Source organism: Rhipicephalus microplus, unplaced genomic scaffold, assembly GCF_043290135.1.
Source record: "Rhipicephalus microplus isolate Deutch F79 unplaced genomic scaffold, USDA_Rmic scaffold_29, whole genome shotgun sequence".
Taxonomy (NCBI): Eukaryota; Metazoa; Arthropoda; class Arachnida; order Ixodida; family Ixodidae; genus Rhipicephalus; species Rhipicephalus microplus.
The window spans coordinates 1,989,622-2,003,046 of record NW_027464602.1 but is presented as its reverse complement, the minus strand read 5'-3'; positions in this window follow the sequence as shown (position 1 = coordinate 2,003,046).

The window sequence follows — 13,425 nt, the reverse complement described above, 5'->3', positions numbered from 1 at the left end:
ACCCGGTGGTGTTGCGGCGCTTTTTTTTCTTTGTGGTAATAGCTTTGAAGATATGTTCTGATGGTGGTGAGAGTGGAGCAGGACTGTCTCCATGGCGCAATTGGCTAGCCCGATCGGCTGTTAACCGAAAGGTTGCAGTTTCGAGCCCACCCGGTGGTGGTGCGGCGCTTTTTTCTCTTTGTGCTGATAGCTTTAAGATATGTTCTGATGGTGGTGAGAGTGGAGCAGGACTGTCTCCGTGGCGAAATTGGCTAACGCGATTGGCTGTTAACCGAAAGGTTGGAGGTTCCAGCCCACCCGGTGGTGGTGCGGTGCTTTTTTTCTTTGGGCTGATAGCTTTGAAGATATGTTCTGATGGTGGTGAGAGTGGAGCAGGACTGTCTCCCTGGCGCAATTGGCTGGCGCGATCGGCTGTTAACCGAAAGGTTGGAGGTTCGAGCCCACCCGGTGGTGGTGCGGCGCTTTTTTTTCTTTGCGCTGATAGCTTTGAAGATATGTTCTGATGGTGGTGAGAGTGGAGCAAGACTGTCCCCGTGGCGCAATTGGCTAGCGCGATCGGCTGTTAACCGAAAGGTTGGAGGTTCGAGCCCACCCGGTGGTGGTGCGGCGCTTTTTTTTCTTTGCGCTTGTAGCTTTGAAGATATGTTCTGATGGTGTTGAGAGTGGAGCAAGACTGTCTCTGTGGCGCAATTGGCTAGCGCGAGCGGCTGTTAACCGAAAGGTTGGAGGTTCGAGCCCACCCGGTGGTGGTGCGGCGCTTTTTTTTCATTGCGCTGATAGCTTTGAAGATATGTTCTGATAGTGGTGAGAGTGGAGGAAGACTGTCCCCGTGGCGCAATGGGTTAGCGCGATCGGCTGTTAACCGAAAGGTTGGAGGTTCGAGCCCACCTGGTGGTGGCGCGGCGCTTTTTTTCTTTGCGCTAATAGCTTTGAAGATATGTTCTGATGGTGGTGAGAGTGGAGCAGGACTGTCTCCGTGGCGCAAGTGGCTAGCGCGATTGGCTGTTAACCGAAAGGTTGGAGGTTCGAGCCCACCCGGTGGTGGTGCGGTGCTTCTTTTTCTTTGGGCTGATGGCTTTGAAGATATGTTCTGATGGTGGTGAGAGTGGAGCAGGACTGTCTCCATGGCGCAATTGGCTAGCGCGATCGGCTGTTAACCGAAAGGTTGGAGTTTCGAGCCTACCCGGTGGTGGTGCGGCGCTTTTTTTTCTTTGGGGTGATAGCTCTGAAGAAATGTTTTGACGGTGGTGAGTGTGGAGCAGGACTGTCTCCGTGGTGCAATTGGCTTGCGCGATCGGTTGTTAACCGAAAGGTTGGAGGTTCGAGCCCACCCGATGATGGCGTGGCGCTTTTTTTTCTTTGTTCTGATAGCTTTGAAGATATGTTCTGATGGTGGTGAGAGTGGAGCAGGACTGTCTCCGTGGCGCAATTCGCTAGCGCGATCGGCTGTTAACCGAAAGGTTGGATGTTCGAGCCCACCCGGTGGTAGTGCGGCGCTTTTTTTCTTTGCGCTAATAGCTTTGAAGATATTTTCTGATGGTGTTGAGATTGGAGCAAGGCTGTCTCCGTGGCGCAATGGGCTAGCGCGATCAGCTGTTAACTGAAAGGTTGGAGTTTCGATCCCTCCCAGGAGTGGTGTGTTGCTTTTTTCTTTGTGGTAATAGCTTTGAAGATATGTTCTGATGGTGGTGAGAGTGGAGCAAGACTGTCTCCGTGGCGCAATTGGCTAGCGCGATCGGCTGTTAACCGAAAGGTTGGAGGTTCGAGCCCACCCGGTGGTGGTGCGGCGCTTTTTTTTCTTTGCGCTGATAGCTTTGAAGATATGTTATGATGGTGGTGAGAGTAGAGCAAGACTGTCCCCGTGGCGCATTGGGTTAGCTCGATCGGCTGTTAACCGAAAGGTTGGAGGTTCGAGCCCACCCGGTGGTGGCGCGGCGCTTTTTTTCTTTGCGCTAATTGCTTTGAAGATATGTTCTGATGGTGGTGAGAGTGGAGCAGGACTTTCTCCGTGGCGCAATTGGCTTGCGCGATCGGCTGTTAACCAAAAGGTTGGAGGTTCGAGCCCTTGCAGGAGTGGTGTGTTGCTTTTTTCTTTGTGGTAATAGCTTTGAAGATATGTTCTGATGGTGGTGAGAGTGGAGCAGGGCTGTCTCCATGGCGCAATTGGCTAGCGCGATCGGCTGTTAACCGAAAGGTTGGAGTTTCGAGCCTACCCGGTGGTGGTGCGGCGCTTTTTTGTCTTTGTACTGATAGCTTTGAAGATATGTTCTGATGGTGGTGAGAGTGGAGCAGGACTGTCTCCGTGGCGCAATTGGCTAGCGCGATTGGCTGTTAAACGAAAGGTTGGAGGTTCGAGCCCACCCGGTGGTGGTGCGGTGCTTTTTTTTCTTTGGGCTGATAGCTTTGAAGATATGTTCTGATGGCGGTGAGAGTGGAGCAGGACTGTCTCCCTGGCGCAATTGGCTAGCGCGATCGGCTGTTAACCGAAAGGTTGGAGGTTCGAGCACACCCGGTGGTGGTGCGGCGCTTTTTTTTCTTTGCGCTGATAGCTTTGAAGATATGTTCTGATGGTGGTGAGGGTGGAGCAAGACTGTCCCTGTGGCGCAATTGGCTAGCGCGATCGGCTGTTAACCGAAAGGTTGGAGGTTCGAGCCCACCCGGTGGTGGTGCGGCGCTTTTTTTTCTTTGCGCTTGTAGCTTTGAAGATATGTTCTGATGGTGTTGAAAGTGGAGCAAGACTGTCTCTGTGGCGCAATTGGCTAGCGCGATCGGCTGTTAACCAAAAGGTTGGAGTTTCGAGCCCACCCGGTGGTGGTGCGGCACTTTTTTTTGCGCTGATAGTTTGAAGATATGTTCTGATGGTGGTGAGAGTGCAGCAGGACTGTCTTCGTGGCGCAATTGGCTAGCGCGATCGGCTGTTAACCGAAAGGTTGGAGGTTCGAGCCCACCCGGTGGTGCTGCGGCTCTTTTTTTTCTTTGGGGTGATAGCTCTGAAGAAATGTTCTGACGGTGGTGAGAGTGGAGCACGACTGTCTCCGTGGGGCAATAGGCTAGCGTGATCGGCTGTTAACCGAAAGGTTGGAGGTTCGAGCCCACCCGGTGGTGGCGCGGCGCTTTTTTCTTTGCGCTAATAGCTTTGAAGATATGTTCTGATGGTGGTGAGAGTGGAGCAGGACTGTCTCCGTGGCGCAAGTGGCTAGCGCGATTGGCTGTTAACCGAAAGGTTGGAGGTTCGAGCCCACCCGGTGGTGGTGCGGTGCTTTTTTTTCTTTGGGCTGATGGCTTTGAAGATATGTTCTGATGGTGGTGAGAGTGGAGCAGGACTGTCTCCATGGCGCAATTGGCTAGCGCGATCGGCTGTTAACCGAAAGGTTGGAGTTTCGAGCCTACCCGGTGGTGGTGCGGTGCTTTTTTTTCTTTGGGGTGATAGCTCTGAAGAAATGTTTTGACGGTGGTGAGTGTGGAGCAGGACTGTCTCCGTGGTGCAATTGGCTTGCGCGATCGGTTGTTAACCGAAAGGTTGGAGGTTCGAGCCCACCCGATGATGGCGTGGCGCTTTTGTTTCTTTGTTCTGATAGCTTTGAAGATATGTTCTGATGGTGGTGAGAGTGGAGCAGGACTGTCTCCGTGGCGCAATTGGCTAGCGCGATTGGCTGTTAACCGAAAGGTTGGATGTTCGAGCCCACCCGGTGGTGGTGCGGCGCTTTTTTTCTTTGCGCTAATAGCTTTGAAGATATGTTCTGATGGTGTTGAGATTGGAGCAAGGCTGTCTCCGTGGCGCAATGGGCTAGCGCGATCAGCTGTTAACTGAAAGGTTGGAGTTTCGATCCCTCCCAGGAGTGGTGTGTTGCTTTTTTCTTTGTGGTAATAGCTTTGAAGATATGATCTGATGGTGGTGAGAGTGGAGCAGGACTGTCTCCATGGCGCAATTGGCTAGCGCGATCGGCTGTTAACCGAAAGGTTGGAGTTTCGAGCCCACCCGGTGGTGGTGCGGCGCTTTTTTCTCTTTGTGCTGATAGCTTTGAAGATATGTTATGATGGTGGTGAGAGTAGAGCAAGACTGTCCCCGTGGCGCATTGGGTTAGCGTGATCGGCTGTTAACCGAAAGGTTGGAGGTTCGAGCCCACCCGGTGGTGGCGCGGCGCTTTTTTTCTTTGCGCTAATAGCTTTGAAGATATGTTCTGATGGTGGTGAGAGTGGAGCAGGACGGTCTCCGTGGCGCAATTGGCTTGCGCGATCGGCTGTTAACCAAAAGGTTGGAGGTTCGAGCCCTCCCAGGAGTGGTGTGTTGCTTTTTTCTTTGTGGTAATAGCTTTGAAGATATGTTCTGATGGTGGTGAGAGTGGAGCAGGACTGTCTCCATGGCGCAATTGGCTAGCGCGATCGGCTGTTAACCGAAAGGTTGGAGTTTCGAGCCTACCCGGTGGTGGTGCGGCCCTTTTTTGTCTTTGTGCTGATAGCTATGAAGATATGTTCTGATGGTGGTGAGAGTGGAGCAGGACTGTCTCCGTGGCGCAATTGGCTAGCGCGATTGGCTGTTAAACGAAAGGTTGGAGGTTCGAGCCCACCCGGTGGTGGTGCGGTGCTTTTTTTTCTTTGGGCTGATAGCTTTGAAGATATGTTCTGATGGCGGTGAGAGTGGAGCAGGACTGTCTCCCTGGCGCAATTGGCTAGCGCGATCGGCTGTTAACCGAAAGGTTGGAGGTTCGAGCACACCCGGTGGTGGTGCGGCGCTTTTTTTTCTTTGCGCTGATAGCTTTGAAGATATGTTCTGATGGTGGTGAGGGTGGAGTAAGACTGTCCCTGTGGCGCAATTGGCTAGCGCGATCGGCTGTTAACCGAAAGGTTGGAGGTTCGAGCCCACCCGGTGGTGGTGCGGCGCTTTTTTTTCTTTGCGCTTGTAGCTTTGAAGATATGTTCTGATGGTGTTGAAAGTGGAGCAAGACTGTCTCTGTGGCGCAATTGGCTAGCGCGATCGGCTGTTAACCAAAAGGTTGGAGTTTCGAGCCCACCCGGAGGTGGTGCGGCACTTTTTTTGCGCTGATAGTTTGAAGATATGTTCTGATGGTGGTGAGTGTGCAGCAGGACTGTCTTCGTGGCGCAATTGGCTAGCGCGATCGGCTGTTAACCGAAAGGTTGGAGGTTCGAGCCCACCCGGTGGTGCTGCGGCTCTTTTTTTTCTTTGGGGTGATAGCTCTGAAGAAATGTTCTGACGGTGGTTAGAGTGGAGCACGACTGTCTCCGTGGCGCAATTGCCTTGCGCGATCGGCTGTTAACCGAAAGGTTGGAGGTTCGAGCCCACCCGGTGGTGGCGCGGTGTTTTTTTTTCTTTGTGTTGATAGCTTTGAAGATATGTACTGATGGTGGTGAGAGTGGAGCAAGACTGTCCCCGTGGCGCAATGGGCTAGCGCGATCGGCTGTTAACCGAAAGGTTGGAGTTTCGAGCCCTCCCGGGAGTGGTGTGCTGCTTTTTTCTTTGCACTAATAGCTTTGAAGATATGTTCTGATGGTGGTGAGAGTGGAGCAGGACTGTCTCCGTGGGGCAATTGGCTAGCGCGATCGGCTGTTAACCGAAAGGTTGGATGTTCGAGCCCACCCGGTGGTGGTGCGGCGCTTTTTTTCTTTGCGCTAATAGCTTTGAAGATATGTTCTGATGGTGTTGAGATTGGAGCAAGGCTGTCTCCGTGGCGCAATGGGCTAGCGCGATCAGCTGTTAACCGAAAGGTTGGAGTTTCGAGCCCTCCCGGTGGTGGTGCGGCGCTTTTTTCTCTTTGTGCTGATAGCTTTGAAGATATGTTCTGATGGTGGTGAGAGTGGAGCAGGACTGTCTCTGTGGCGCAATTGGCTAACGCGATTGGCTGTTAACCGAAAGGTTGGAGGTTCGAGCCCACCCGGTGGTGGTGCGGCGCTTTTTTTTCTTTGCGCTTGTAGCTTTGAAGATATGTTCTGATGGTGTTGAGAGAGGAGCAAGACTGTCTCCGTGGCGCAATTGGCTAGCGCGATCGGCTGTTAACCGAAAGGTTGGAGGTTCGAGCCCACCCGGTGGTGGTGCGGCGCTTTTTTTTCTTTGCGCTGATAGCTTTGAAGATATGTTCTGATGGTGGTGAGAGTGGAGCAAGACTGTCCCCGTGGCGCATTGGGTTAGCGCGATCGGCTGTTAACCGAAAGGTTGGAGGTTCGAGCCCACCCGGTGGTGGCGCGGCGCTTTTTTTCTTTGCGCTAATAGCTTTGAAGATATGTTCTGATGGTGGTGAGAGTGGAGCAGGACTGTCTCCGTGGCGCAATTGGCTTGCGCGATCGGCTGTTAACCAAAAGGTTGGAGGTTCGAGCCCGCCCAGGAGTGGTGTGTTGCTTTTTTCTTTGTGGTAATAACTTTGAAGATATGTTCTGATGGTGGTGAGAGTGGAGCAGGACTGTCTCCATGGCGCAATTGGCTAGCGCGATCGGCTGTTAACCGAAAGGTTGGAGTTTCGAGCCTACCCGGTGGTGGTGCGGCACTTTTTTTTCTTTGTGCTGATAGCTTTGAAGATATGTTCTGATGGTGGTGAGAGTGGAGCAGGACAGTCTCCGTGGCGCAATTGGCAAGCGCGATTGGCTGTTAAACGAAAGGTTGGAGGTTCGAACCCACCCGGTGGTGGTGCGGTGCTTTTTTTTCTTTGGGCTGATAGCTTTGAAGATATGTTCTGATGGTGGTGAGAGTGGAGCAGGACTGTCTCCCTGGCGCAATTGGCTAGCGCGATCGGCTGTTAACCGAAAGGTTGGAGGTTCGAGCACACCCGGTGGTGGTGCGGCGCTTTTTTTTCTTTGCGCTGATAGCTTTGAAGATATGTTCTGATGGTGGTGAGGGTTGAGCAAGACTGTCCCCGTGGCGCAATTGGCCAGCGCGATCGGCTGTTAACAGAAAGGTTGGAGGTTCGAGCCCACCCGGTGGTGGTGCGGCGCTTTTTTTTGCGCCTGTAGCTTTGAAGATATGTTCTGATGGTGTTGAGAGTGGAGCAAGACTGTCTCTGTGGCGCAATTGGCTAGCGCGATCGGCTGTTAACCGAAAGGTTGGAGGTTCGAGCCCACCTGGTGGTGGTGCGGCGCTTTTTTTTCTTTGCGCTGATAGCTTTGAAGATATGTTCTGATAGTGGTGAGAGTGGAGCAAGACTGTCCCCGTGGCGCAATGGGTTAGCGCGATCGGCTGTTAACCGAAAGGTTGGAGGTTCGAGCCCACCCGAAGGTGGCGCGGCGCTTTTTTTCTTTGCGCTAATAGCTTTGAAGATATGTTCTGATGGTGGTGAGAGTGGAGCAGGACTGTCTCCATGGCGCAATTGGCTAGCGCGATCGGCTGATAACCGAAAGGTTGGAGTTTCGAGCCCACCCGGTGGTGGTGGGGCGCTTTTTCTTCTTTGGGCTGATAGCTCTGAAGAAATGTTCTGACGGTGGTGAGAGTGGAGCAGGACTGTCTCCGTGGCGCAATTGGCTAGCGCGATCAACTTTTAACCGAAAGGGTGGAGGTTCGAGCCCACCCGGTGGTGGTGCGGCGCTTTTTTTTCTTTGGGGCGATAGCTCTGAAGAAATGGTCTGACGGTGGTGAGAGTGAAGCACGACTGTCTCTGTGGCGCAATTGGCTAGCGCGATCGGCTGTTAACCGAAAGGTTGTAGGTTCGAGCCCACCCGGTGGTGGTGCGGCGCTTTTTTTCTTTAGGCTGATAGCTCTGAAGAAATGTTCTGACGGTGGTGAGAGTGGAGCAGGACTGTCCCCGTGGCGCCATTGGCTAGCGCGATCGGCTTTTAACCGAAAGGTTGAAGGTTCGAGCCCACCCGGTGGTGGTGCGGCGCTTTTTTTTCTTTGGGCTGATAGCTTTGATGATATGTTCTGATGGTGGTGAGAGTGGAGCAAGACTGTCCCCGTGGCGCAATGGGCAAGCGCGATCGGCTGTTAACCAAAAGGTTGGAATTTCGAGCCCACCCGGTGGTGGTGCTGCGCTTTTTTGCGCTGATAGTTTGAAGATATGTTCTGATGGTGGTGAGAGTGGAGCAAGACTGTCTCCGTGGCGCAATGCGCTAGCGCGATCGGCTGTTAACCGAAAGGTTGGAATTTCGAGCCCTCCCGGGAGTGGTGTGTTGCTTTTTTCTTTGCGGTAATAGCTTTGAAGATATGTTCTGATGGTGGTGAGAGTGCAGCAGGACTGTCTTCGTGGCGCAATTGGCTAGCGCGATCGGCTGTTAACCGAAAGGTTGGAGGTTCGAGCCAACCCGGTGGTGTTGCGGCGCTTTTTTTTCTTTGTGGTAATAGCTTTGAAGATATGTTCTGATGGTGGTGAGAGTTGAGCAGGACTGTCTCCATGGCGCAATTGGCTAGCCCGATCGGCTGTTAACCGAAAGGTTGCAGTTTCGAGCCCACCCGGTGGTGGTGCGGCGCTTTTTTCTCTTTGTGCTGATAGCTTTAAGATATGTTCTGATGGTGGTGAGAGTGGAGCAGGACTGTCTCCGTGGCGCAATTGGCTAACGCGATTGGCTGTTAACCGAAAGGTTGGAGGTTCCAGCCCACCCGGTGGTGGTGCGGTGCTTTTTTTCTTTGGGCCGATAGCTTTGAAGATATGTTCTGATGGTGGTGAGAGTGGAGCAGGACTGTCTCCCTGGCGCAAGTGGCTGGCTCGATCGGCTGTTAACCGAAAGGTTGGAGGTTCGAGCCCACCCGGTGGTGGTGCGGCGCTTTTTTTTCTGTGCGCTGATAGCTTTGAAGATATGTTCTGATGGTGGTGAGAGTGGAGCAAGACTGTCCCCGTGGCGCAATTGGCTAGCGCCATCGGCTGTTAACCGAAAGGTTGGAGGTTCGAGCCCACCCGGTGGTGGTGCGGCGCTTTTTTTTCTTTGCGCTTGTAGCTTTGAAGATATGTTCTGATGGTGTTGAGAGTGGGGCAAGACTGTCTCTGTGGCGCAATTGGCTAGCGCGATCGGCTGTTAACCGAAAGGTTGGAGGTTCGAGCCCACCCGGTGGTGGTGCGGCGCTTTTTTTTCTTTGCGCTTGTAGCTTTGAAGATATGTTCTGATGGTGGTGAGAGTGGACCAGGACTGTCTCCGTGGCGCAACCGGCTAGCGCGATCGGCTGTTAACTGAAAGGTTGGAGGTTCGAGCCCACCCGGTGGTGGTGCGGCGCTTTTTTTTCTTTGGGGTGATAGCTCAGAAGAAATGTTTTGACGGTGGTGAGTGTGGAGCAGGACTGTCTCCGTGGCGCAATTGGCTTGCGCGATCGGCTGTTAACCGAAAGGTTGGAGGTTCGAGCCCACCCGATGATGGTGTGGCGCTTTTTTTTCTTTGTGCTGATAGCTTTGAAGATATGTTCTGATGGTGGTGAGAGTGAAGCAGGGCTGTCTCCGTGGCGCAATTGGCTAGCGCGATTGGCTGTTAACCGAAAGGCTGGAAGTTCGAGCCCACCCGGTGGTGGTGCGGTGCTTTTTTTCTTTAGGCTGATAGCTTTGAAGATATGTTCTGATGGTGGTGAGAGTGGAGCAGGACTGTCTCCGTGGCGCAATTGGCTTGCACAATCGGCTGTTAACCGAAAGGTTGGAGGTTCGAGCCCACCCGGTGGTGGTGCGGCGCTTTTTTTCTTTGCGCTGATAGCTTTGTAGATATGTTCTGATAGTGGTGAGAGTGGAGCAAGACTGTCCCCGTGGCGCAATAGGTTAGCGCGATCGGCTGTTAACCGAAAGGTTGGAGGTTCGAGCCCACCCGAAGGTGGCGCGGCGCTTTTTTTCTTTGCGCTAATAGCTTTGAAGATATGTTCTGATGGTGGTGAGAGTGAAGCAGGACTGTCTCCCTGGCGCAATTGGCTAGCGCGATCGGCTGTTAACCGAAAGGTTGGAGTTTCGAGCCCACCCGGTGGTGGTGCGGCGCTTTTTTCTCTTTGTGCTGATAGCTTTGAAGATATGTTCTGATGGTGGTGAGAGTGGAGCAGGACTGTCTTTGTGGCGCTATTGGCTAACGCGATTGGCTGTTAACCGAAAGGTTGGAGGTTCGAGCCCACCCGGAGGTGGTGTGGCGCTTTTTCTTCTTTGCGCTTGTAGCTTTGAAGATATGTTCTGATGGTGTTGAGCGTGGAGCAAGACTGTCTCCGTGGCGCAATTGGCTAGCGCGATCGGCTGTTAACCGAAAGGTTGGAGGTTCGAGCCCACCCGGTGGTGGTGCGGCGCTATTTTTCTTTGCGCTGATAGCTTTGAAGATATGTTCTGATGGTGGTGAGAGTGGAGCAAGACTGTCCCCGTGGCGCATTGGGTTAGCGCGATCGGCTGTTAAGCGAAAGGTTGGAGGTTCGAGCCCACCCGGTGGTGGCGCGGCGCTTTTTTTCTTTGCGCTAATAGCTTTGAAGATATGTTCTGATGGTGGTGAGAGTGGAGCAGGACTGTCTCCGTGGCGCAATTGGCTAGCGCGATTGGCTGTTAACCGAAAGGTTGGAGGTTCGAGCCCACCCGGTGGTGGTGCGGTGCTTTTTTTTCTTTGGGCTGATGGCTTTGAAGATATGTTCTGATGGTGGTGAGAGTGGAGCAAGACTGTCCCCGTGGCGCATTTGGTTAGCGCGATCGGCTGTTAACCGAAAGGTTTGAGGTTCGAGCCCACCCGGTGGTGGCGCGGCGCTTTTTTTCTTTGCGCTAATAGCTTTGAAGATATGTTCTGATGGTGGTGAGAGTGGAGCAGGACTGTCTCCGTGGCGCAATTGGCTAGCGCGATTGGCTGTTAACCGAAAGGTTGGAGGTTCGAGCCCACCCGGTGGTGGTGCGGTGCTTTTTTTTCTTTGGGCTGATGGCTTTGAAGTTATGTTCTGATGGTGGTGAGAGTGGGGCAGGCCTGTCTCCATGGCGCAATTGGCTAGCGCGATCGGCTGTTAACCGAAAGGTTGGAGTTTCGAGCCTACCCGGTGGTGGTGCGGCGCTTTTTTTTCTTTGGGGTGATAGCTCTGAAGAAATGTTTTGACGGTGGTGAGTGTGGAGCAGGACTGTCTCCGTGGTGCAATTGGCTTGCGCGATCGGTTGTTAACCGAAAGGTTGGAGGTTCGAGCCCACCCGATGATGGCGTGGCGCTTTTTTTTCTTTGTTCTGATAGCTTTGAAGATATGTTCTGATGGTGGTGAGAGTGAAGCAGGACTGTCTCCGTGGCGCAATTGGCTAGCGCGATTGGCTGTTAACCGAAAGGTTGGAAGTTCGAGCCCACCCGGCGGTGGTGCGGTGCTTTTTTTCTTTGGGCTGATAGCTTTGAAGATATGTTCTGATGGTGGTGAGGGTGAGCAAGACTGTCCCCGTGGCGCAATTGGCTAGCGCGATCGGCTGTTAACCGAAAGGTTGGAGGTTCGAGCCCACCCGGTGGTGGTGCGGCGCTTTTTTTTCTTTGCGCTTGTAGCTTTGAAGATATGTTCGTATGGTGTTGAGAGTGGAGCAAGACTGTCTCTGTGGCGCAATTGGCTAGCGCGATCGGCTGTTAACCGAAAGGTTGGAGGTTCGAGCCCACCCGGTGGTGGTGCGGCGCTTTTTTTTCTTTGCGCTTGTAGCTTTGAAGATATGTTCTGATGGTGGTGAGAGTGGACCAGGACTGTCTCCGTGGCGCAATCGGCTAGCGCGATCGGCTGTTAACTGAAAGGTTGGAGGTTCGAGCCCACCCGGTGGTGGTGCGGCGCTTTTTTTTCTTTGGGGTGATAGCTCAGAAGAAATGTTTTGACGGTGGTGAGTGTGGAGCAGGACTGTCTCCGTGGCGCAATTGGCTTGCGCGATCGGCTGTTAACCGAAAGGTTGGAGGTTCGAGCCCACCCGATGATGGTGTGGCGCTTTTTTTTCTTTGTGCTGATAGCTTTGAAGATATGTTCTGATGGTGGTGAGAGTGAAGCAGGGCTGTCTCCGTGGCGCAATTGGCTAGCGCGATTGGCTGTTAACCGAAAGGCTGGAAGTTCGAGCCCACCCGGTGGTGGTGCGGTGCTTTTTTTCTTTAGGCTGATAGCTTTGAAGATATGTTCTGATGGTGGTGAGAGTGGAGCAGGACTGTCTCCGTGGCGCAATTGGCTTGCACAATCGGCTGTTAACCGAAAGGTTGGAGGTTCGAGCCCACCCGGTGGTGGTGCGGCGCTTTTTTTCTTTGCGCTGATAGCTTTGTAGATATGTTCTGATAGTGGTGAGAGTGGAGCAAGACTGTCCCCGTGGCGCAATGGGTTAGCGCGATCGGCTGTTAACCGAAAGGTTGGAGGTTCGAACCCACCCGAAGGTGGCGCGGCGCTTTTTTTCTTTGCGCTAATAGCTTTGAAGATATGTTCTGATGGTGGTGAGAGTGAAGCAGGACTGTCTCCCTGGCGCAATTGGCTAGCGCGATCGGCTGTTAACCGAAAGGTTGGAGTTTCGAGCCCACCCGGTGGTGGTGCGGCGCTTTTTTCTCTTTGTGCTGATAGCTTTGAAGATATGTTCTGATGGTGGTGAGAGTGAAGCAGGACTGTCTCCCTGGCGCAATTGGCTAGCGCGATCGGCTGTTAACCGAAAGGTTGGAGTTTCGAGCCCACCCGGTGGTGGTGCGGCGCTTTTATTTCTTTGCACTTGTAGCTTTGAAGATATGTTCGTATGGTGTTGAGAGTGGAGCAAGACTGTCTCTGTGGCGCAATTGGCTAGCGCGATCGGCTGTTAACCGAAAGGTTGGAGGTTCGAGCCCACCCGGTGGTGGTGCGGCGCTTTTTTTTCTTTGCGCTTGTAGCTTTGAAGATATGTTCTGATGGTGGTGAGAGTGGACCAGGACTGTCTCCGTGGCGCAATCGGCTAGCGCGATCGGCTGTTAACTGAAAGGTTGGAGGTTCGAGCCCACCCGGTGGTGGTGCGGCGCTTTTTTTTCTTTGGGGTGATAGCTCAGAAGAAATGTTTTGACGGTGGTGAGTGTGGAGCAGGACTGTCTCCGTGGCGCAATTGGCTTGCGCGATCGGCTGTTAACCGAAAGGTTGGAGGTTCGAGCCCACCCGATGATGGTGTGGCGCTTTTTTTTCTTTGTGCTGATAGCTTTGAAGATATGTTCTGATGGTGGTGAGAGTGAAGCAGGGCTGTCTCCGTGGCGCAATTGGCTAGCGCGATTGGCTGTTAACCGAAAGGCTGGAAGTTCGAGCCCACCCGGTGGTGGTGCGGTGCTTTTTTTCTTTAGGCTGATAGCTTTGAAGATATGTTCTGATGGTGGTGAGAGTGGAGCAGGACTGTCTCCGTGGCGCAATTGGCTTGCACAATCGGCTGTTAACCGAAAGGTTGGAGGTTCGAGCCCACCCGGTGGTGGTGCGGCGCTTTTTTTCTTTGCGCTGATAGCTTTGTAGATATGTTCTGATAGTGGTGAGAGTGGAGCAAGACTGTCCCCGTGGCGCAATGGGTTAGCGCGATCGGCTGTTAACCGAAAGGTTGGAGGTTCGAACCCACCCGAAGGTGGCGCGGCGCT